Below are 7,689 nucleotides of genomic sequence, written 5' to 3'. Positions count from 1 at the left end.
AGCAGTACAGCTACTGGAGATAAGCTAGCGGTTGCCACGACGTTGGTTACCAAGTGACTGTGGTGGGTGGATGGGATGAGGAGCTGGTGAAGCTTCACCATCGTCACCCATCACACTGGTGAATACAAAATTGCATCATGGGATGGTTATTTCATGATTTCCGAGGTGTCTGCATCTCTGTCCTGAGTCTGAGCTTTCCCTAACATATTATTAATATATAAAATCAGAACACTGAAGAAAGGAGCAGGCTGAAACGTCTGCTCTGCCCTCAAATAAAAGAACTCCTTGTGCCAGACCTTTCATGTCTTTTTATCAGTGTGCAACACAAGTGAGTCTTGCCTTCAACTCTTCTTTTTTTCACATACCCATTTATGTATCTGTTCTGTGTATCCAGAGTGCAAAAAATACTCTAGCTTCTTATGCCTTGGTTACACATAGGCTACTGTTTACACAACATGTGGATAAAACAAATCACTATTGTGACCGGTACTGTGACAGGTGCATCTCCATTTGTAACTACGGATTTAACGAGATCTGTTTTAGGGAGACAACACTGTTTACGTATGAACAAAATGTTGAAGTGTGTGTTTACAAAAATATCCATATACAGTTGAGGACGATATTATTAGCCCCCCTCCTGAAATTAGACATTTCTCTTGATTTCTCAGTAAGAATGACCATTATTAACCGTTTCTGTTATTCTGGAAACAAATACACTGATGGAGATAATGTTCAATGAGTTGAATTTGGATTTTTCTATTGTTACGACAAAATTATTAGCCCCCTGATCATTAATAGTCAATATGGCGCCATTTATGAACCAAAACTGACAACAGGCTCTGATAAGTTGCTACCTAGGTTGGCACATGCCCCACTAGGGATTTTGGCCCATTTCTTCACTGCAAAGTGTTCTAGCTGGTCCAAATCGCATGGATGCTGAGAATAGACATTAACCACAGACTCTCAGTGGGATTGAGGACTGGACTATGAGCGGGTGATTCCAATATCATGGTTTTAGTGTCCTTGAAGAACCTCTGAACTAATCTAAATGTATGCTTTGGGTTACAATGTTGTTGGAAGACCCAGCAATCCAGATTCAGACCCAGACTCCCTGTGTCTGAGGCTGAATAACAGACCAAACCTGATGCTCCACCACTGTGAGTAACTGTGGAAACTGCTTGGCCTCATTAGACCAAAGAAGCATTGGACACCTGCCTAGATGATTGCTATTGACCTGGCCTCACCTGGAGTTTTTTCTCCCACCAAGAAAGACCGTTGTTAGGGCTTGTCATCATATTGGGCTTTGGGGCCATCATCACAGAAGAATCCCTTTACTAAAGGCAGTGCATATCAGAGTGTTATTGAGCTTTGCCTGTGAACATTTGAAAGTCAAAAATGAGTTTTGAACATCTCTGCTTTCATCTGATGATATTCAATTGCACCTGCTTTGATGCATGAATTCTGCTTCTGTCAGGTGAAGAAAGGGATAGGCCTTGAATCGTTATAAGATGGTTTCCACAATTAAACATGGTGGTGGATGCATCATTCTGTGGCAGCCTCATCCACAGGTAACCTTGTTTAGGTGTACGGCACCATAAAAACTGAAAATTATGATAGAATGTGGAAAGTGACCTTGCAAAAATATGCTCATAGAGGGAGCTAAGATCTTCACTGGATCTTTCAATAAGATAATAACCCAAAACTTGCATCCAAAATAGTTCAAATGTTCTTCAAGGATACTAAAACCATGGTCATGGAATGGTTCAGACCTCAATCCTTTAGATAGTATTTGAAGAGTGCTGAAAATGAATGTCCATCCTCAACATCCATGCCATTTGGACCAGCTTAACTATTTGCGATGAAAAAAAATGGGCCAAAATCCCTGGTAGGACATGTGCCAACATAGTTAACAACTAATCAAAGTGCCTGGTGTCAATTTTTGTTCATAAATTGACTATTAATGATAAGGGGGCTAATAATTTTGTCCTTGCCATTTTTACACTTTTTTGTTTAAACTCATTGTGAAAATGGAAAAGTCCAAATTTAACTTATTGGATACTATCACCATGGTGTATTTGTTTCCAGAATAACACACATTTATTAATAATGATCATTCTCAATGATCAATGAAGAGATATGTCTAATTTCAGGAGGGGGGCTAATAATATCGTCCTCAACTGTACATGTAAAATTTGTCTCAATAAAGAATGTGCCCTTAATTTACTGTAGACATACTCCAAATACTCCTATTAGTATTAGGCATTTCATTTAGAACCGCATATGATGGTGGGAGGTTACTTTATTAGTAATTTGGTATGTAAAGGTTTGGTACTCTGGGTTGTAATCGCCTATTCCTCATCATGTTTGGCTTGCTTGAGTTGCAAGTGTCAAGACATCCAAAACATTTGATAGGGGGGGAGACAGTCTCAAACTAATTTTGCTTATTATTTTCTCATTGTGTTCAAAGAGAGAGCCTGTGCAACTCGTTTTCATCTAGGACTAATTTTAGTCTGTGGTTCTTTCCCTCATTACACACTCACCCTCTAAAAAAAACTTCAACTTCCTTCTTCAAACTGGAAACACTACATTTCTATCTTTCCTGTCTGTGACTAGCAAACAGAATGAAATTAAAACTTTGTTGTAGATGCCAGCATATTCATGACCCATTTGGCTTTGAAGGTTTTTAATTATTTTGGGAAGGGATTGGGAGGAGTAATTTGGCCCTGCATGCACTCATCCAATTCCAAATTGGTATTTTTAATCATCATCAGGCTTAAAAGCGGTATGCTCAACATATTTTCTTGAAATATTTTCCTGTCTACATGAATTACGAGCACATTTCGTCAGTGACAGCCAAAGGTGGGACAAAAAAAATACCACCAGTCCTGAATATATGAGAACTTACAAACATGTATATTAACCCTTTTGTGCCATGGCGAGATTTACGGTAATCTTGAAGATAATACCTAGTGCACGAGTAGTAACCCTCTAACTAACATCATACATAGTGTTTACATGCATGGTGTATGGTGGCATGTTTAGGCCGGGGGCATGTTTGCTGTGTGCGTGCTGTGTGCCTTAAATAATGCATGCAACCGGGTGCGACCGAGTGCACATTCTTCCTTCAGGACGACCAGGGCACTTTGCACGATACTGGAGGCATCATCTGTGGGCAGATAGCCAAGGGGGCTCTCATTAATGTTTTCCACCATTGTTACACCATTAAATTTCTTTACACTTTAATTTGCGATGTAATTAATTAATCTAATTAAAGCGCTGAAGTTGCAGCCCTAGTGTTTACATGCAACATTACATTACATTACACTTGCACGGTATTGGTCATTGTCCCTGGAGCAATGTGGGGTTAGGTGCCTTTCTCAAGGGCACTTCAGCCATGGAGTATGGAGAGGTAAGGGTGTAATTCGAACCTGCAACCCTTTGATCTAGATACCAATACCCTAAACATTAGGCCAAAAACCATTAGGCAACAAAGCCATCGAAGTGGGTAGATATTGTTGTGCTCTGATACACAGATTTGCTTCTCAGGTGTGAAATATCCAGTGAAGCAGAGAGTGCGAGAAAGGGCTTATGATGCCACCTGGTCCCTATTAGTCATCTAGACATAGCACTGCTAGATGGCCACAAGGTTAAAGTTGAAATTGCAAATGTGTACTTGAGTAATGGGAGTCATTTAAGAATGTACAAAGAGGACAGTTGGGGCAAAAGTGGCTCTTGAGATAAAAATAAATAAATAAAATGTCGGCCAGGAATCAGAAGGGTCTCTGGTGTGACTCCAGCTCCTTCTGGCAAAGTGGAGGTGTCCTTGAGCAAGAGACTGCACCCCATACTGCTCCCCATGTGCAGGCTGGCCCCAGACATGGCATGGCAGCCTCACACTGGGGTGGGTAGGGATGGCTGAACTGCAGCCATTCTGTGACAAGCGCTTTGGGTACTAATATCAATGAGGTAAGTTACATTTTCAATGTTTGTGCAATGTTTGGTATTAGCCTGCAGTTTAATCTTGTATAGATAATGATAATGCAATATTGCTTATTTTATAGGTAGAGCATATAGGATTGTGGCCCGAGTAGGCATTGCAACTGTGCTGGCATTGCAAATACAGTATGTTGCCTGTTCCCAAATTGTATTATTCATGAGTATTTACCAAGTAATACACTAATATTTATTGATCTAACCAAAGTAGAGTAAGTTTTTCAGCTAAAGATGTCTATTACTAGAAATTCAAAATGGTGGACATGGAGAACAGCCACCTATGAAAAGTCTTAATGAATACTTAGAAATTGATGGTGGTGGAAAATACTCGTAAAAAGATAACATTAGCGAATGTGAATGAATAGTGTAGGGAACATAGAATACACTAACAGTAGCTCTGAAATATCAGATGGAACTGTTACAATTGATGACAATAGTTGTTTTTATTAGACGATTAAAAAAACACCCAATCTGGCACAGGTGTGGGCTGGGGGCAGATAATCATTGTCACGACTAGACAGAGATGAATCACGAGCAATGGGAATGTCCTCTACCTGTCCAAATGTCACTCATGATGCCACACGGATAATGCCAGATGGATAATGTCTACAGTGCAGGAGTAAATGACTTGGTGGTTATTCTAATCTAAATATTTTGTTTTTACCACAGGCAATTGAAGAAAATGTAGTGTTTAAATCAGATACGTTTTTTATTTGATGGGTTTAGAAGTATGACAGAAAATCGTATAAGTTTGCCACTTGCTCCATGTTAAAGGGGAGTTCCAGCTAATTTTAACATGCCATTATAATTGCTCATGTTACCCTTGGCTTATCAGTATCAAACCCAAAGAAGCAGCATTTATTTATTCAGCCCTTTCTGAGATGCTAGCCAGCTTACTGGGGGCACATCTTTTCCCATAGTGTTTGAAACATCTTAGCATGCAGTTGTGGTATGTTAGTAGTAGTTCAAAGTATGTTGACATTGGCCAGAATGTCCCTTTAATGTAAAATCTGCTTTCTGAAATACTTTCCTTTGTTTATACAGAAAAGATGGAGATACATTTGGGTACCTTAAGAATTGTATTAATCTGAACAGTCCACAATGACATCTGGGACAACAATGACCACAGAGAGGGGTTTTGCCATGTCGCCTTCAGTAGGCAACATCACTGACAAATGCACTTGTACTGACAATATGGTGCTGACGCTCCTAAAAAAAAAATAAAAAAAATCACAGCAACTCGTGCTGTCACTAAAAATCAGAGTAGACATGAATGGATGGCTTCATCGGAGTCCATCAGCTCTGTAGAGAACACAGACACTCTGTTCCGTATGACTCATGGGGAAGAGCAGCTGAGAGCTTATCGTTTCTGGATGGCCTTATTTATCAGAAGACTCCCTTATGTTCAGGAAATACAGAACATTGGCTATGCTCACAAAAATCTGTTGTAATTACATTTTTCCTATGTACATGTCCATTTCTGAACATTGGATGTGGGCTCCAAAGCAAATGTAATTTCGACTGTTTGATAACCAACTATGCAAGTACTGTAATTGACATCGGAACTTGACTGAATTTCAGACCAACTACTTTGTTTGAATGCATTGCTTGTAAAGCCACAGGCAACCTAGTTAATGCTATTCTGATAGTCAACAGTACTTTGAATAGGACCATAAGAAAGAAAAAAATATATAAATGTGAACTGTGGGTTCACTGAATATCTAGGTCAACATGACCCCTTCCATGGTTTATGGTGCCCCCATATGGTCAGGGATAGCTATTGGAGCCATCATGGCTTTCTAGAGACAAGAGGCAGCAAAAGAGGACTGCATCATCATCCAGGTCAAGGACCATCCCTCAGAGGAGAAGGGCTCATTCAAGTAGAATGCACTCGTGACCGAGGTCTTCCATATTGCCCACCGATCATACTAAAATGGCCAATCTGAGTAAAGTGCTGTTCCAGTTGTTGTGCCAATGAAATAAAGTCGGGCATTTGACGTGTATAGAATTTGGCGTATACAACCCAATTTCCAACAGAATTACAACAACAGAATTGCAACAGAACTTGGTGTGTACAACTGTGTTCTGCACTTAGGAATAAAAAGAAATATTTAAAGGTGCACTGTGTAGGATGGTGCTCAGAGTAGGTATTGCAACTATTCTGCCCAATGAAAACTTGCTGCCAATTATCAAAATCGATCTTTTCACGACTATTTCATAAATTAATATTTACTAGTATGACCAAAGTACAGTACATTTTGCTGATAAATATTCTGGAATGTCAAAATGGCGGACATGGAGAAGATCCCATTTTCTTGTATGAAAAGTGCAATTTTCCCAAACATAACGAATACTTCGAATTTGGTGGTGGTGGTGGTAAGTATTCGTGAAAAAGGTAACATTAGTGAATAGGCAGCATGAGTTCTGGAAATAAACTACAAGAAATATTATACAGTGCACCTTTAAGATGAAGACTGTCAGCAACGACACGACAGCACAGTGCTCGAGACAAAAGGCACTTCTCAAGTGCGGCAGAGAAAAATGGTGACAAAAGAAAGGAGTGCTTATTGCTTATTGTTCCCCTTCATCCTGGTGTATTTTATTTTGGTGGTTGGTGACGTCTAATCACGTACTGTGACTGTCACTTCTGATAAGTGCAACAAGTACACTCAAGTGAAGTAGAGTGTAGGGCCTGGGCAAAATGGAAGACAGCAAACTACTGGTGATGACAACCCAACGGTAGAGGAATCATAAAAAGGCTAATGTGCTCAAATCTCTGAGATCTCAGGAGGACCCTAGCTGTTTTGTTCTGTATGCACTGTAGTTTGCAAGGTGCTTACTTACTTTAATATCATGTTTTCCTAAATGTATTCAAATAAAATGAAGGAATCATGGTGCAAATATGTGGTTTTCAGTACTTGCTCCTCATTTTCTGTCCAGAAAGTAACGCCTCCACTTCTGTCAGCAAAAGCAAGGACACCCACATACAGTACTCCTGGGTTGAAATAACACTTACACTACCACTTATAAATGAATCCCCAGCTGACAGGAAGTGTTCAAGAGAAAGAGAGCATTCATGAAAATAAGAAAAGGCAGACTTGAATAGAGATGTGTTCTTCTTTGTCATTCTGAGCAAGATGAAAGACCCTGAAAGATCTCAAAAAAGGGTAACATAAATCAATTAAGATTAAAATCACCAAGTTCTTCAGACAAAGAGCCGTAAGAACCACTAATGCAAAACAAAATCCCCCTCCTTAGGAACTACACTGAATGTGTTGTTGGCAGTTCAGTTTTGAAGGCTCGGTGCATAACTGAAACCTACTTAATATGAGACACGCACTATTCTGTCATACAGCATACCCACCATGGCCAGGATCTCAACAACAAATCCATTCGTGTTTGATAACGGAGCGTGGGTGGGTGTGCGAGTATATTGCAGCCTACTCCTTGAAGGAGAATTAGATTAGGAAAGGGAAGTGACTGCTTGCTAGGGGCCTGCATGGCTTGGTGGAACTGGACTGTGGATGGAGAGAGAGTGGTCTCCGTCATCTTGATATGGTGCGTGACACTCGGCCGTGTGGCACAAAGAGCCATTATTCATAATTCATGAGGTGGCCTGCTGGCTTTAATGTCATTAGGGTTACTTCAATGAGCTGTGCAGAGGATATGAAAAAGCACAGCTGGTCCTTCACGACG

Source organism: Engraulis encrasicolus, chromosome 22 (genome assembly GCF_034702125.1).
Source record: "Engraulis encrasicolus isolate BLACKSEA-1 chromosome 22, IST_EnEncr_1.0, whole genome shotgun sequence".
NCBI lineage: Eukaryota > Metazoa > Chordata > Actinopteri > Clupeiformes > Engraulidae > Engraulis > Engraulis encrasicolus.
Note: the sequence above shows the minus strand (reverse complement) of the source record.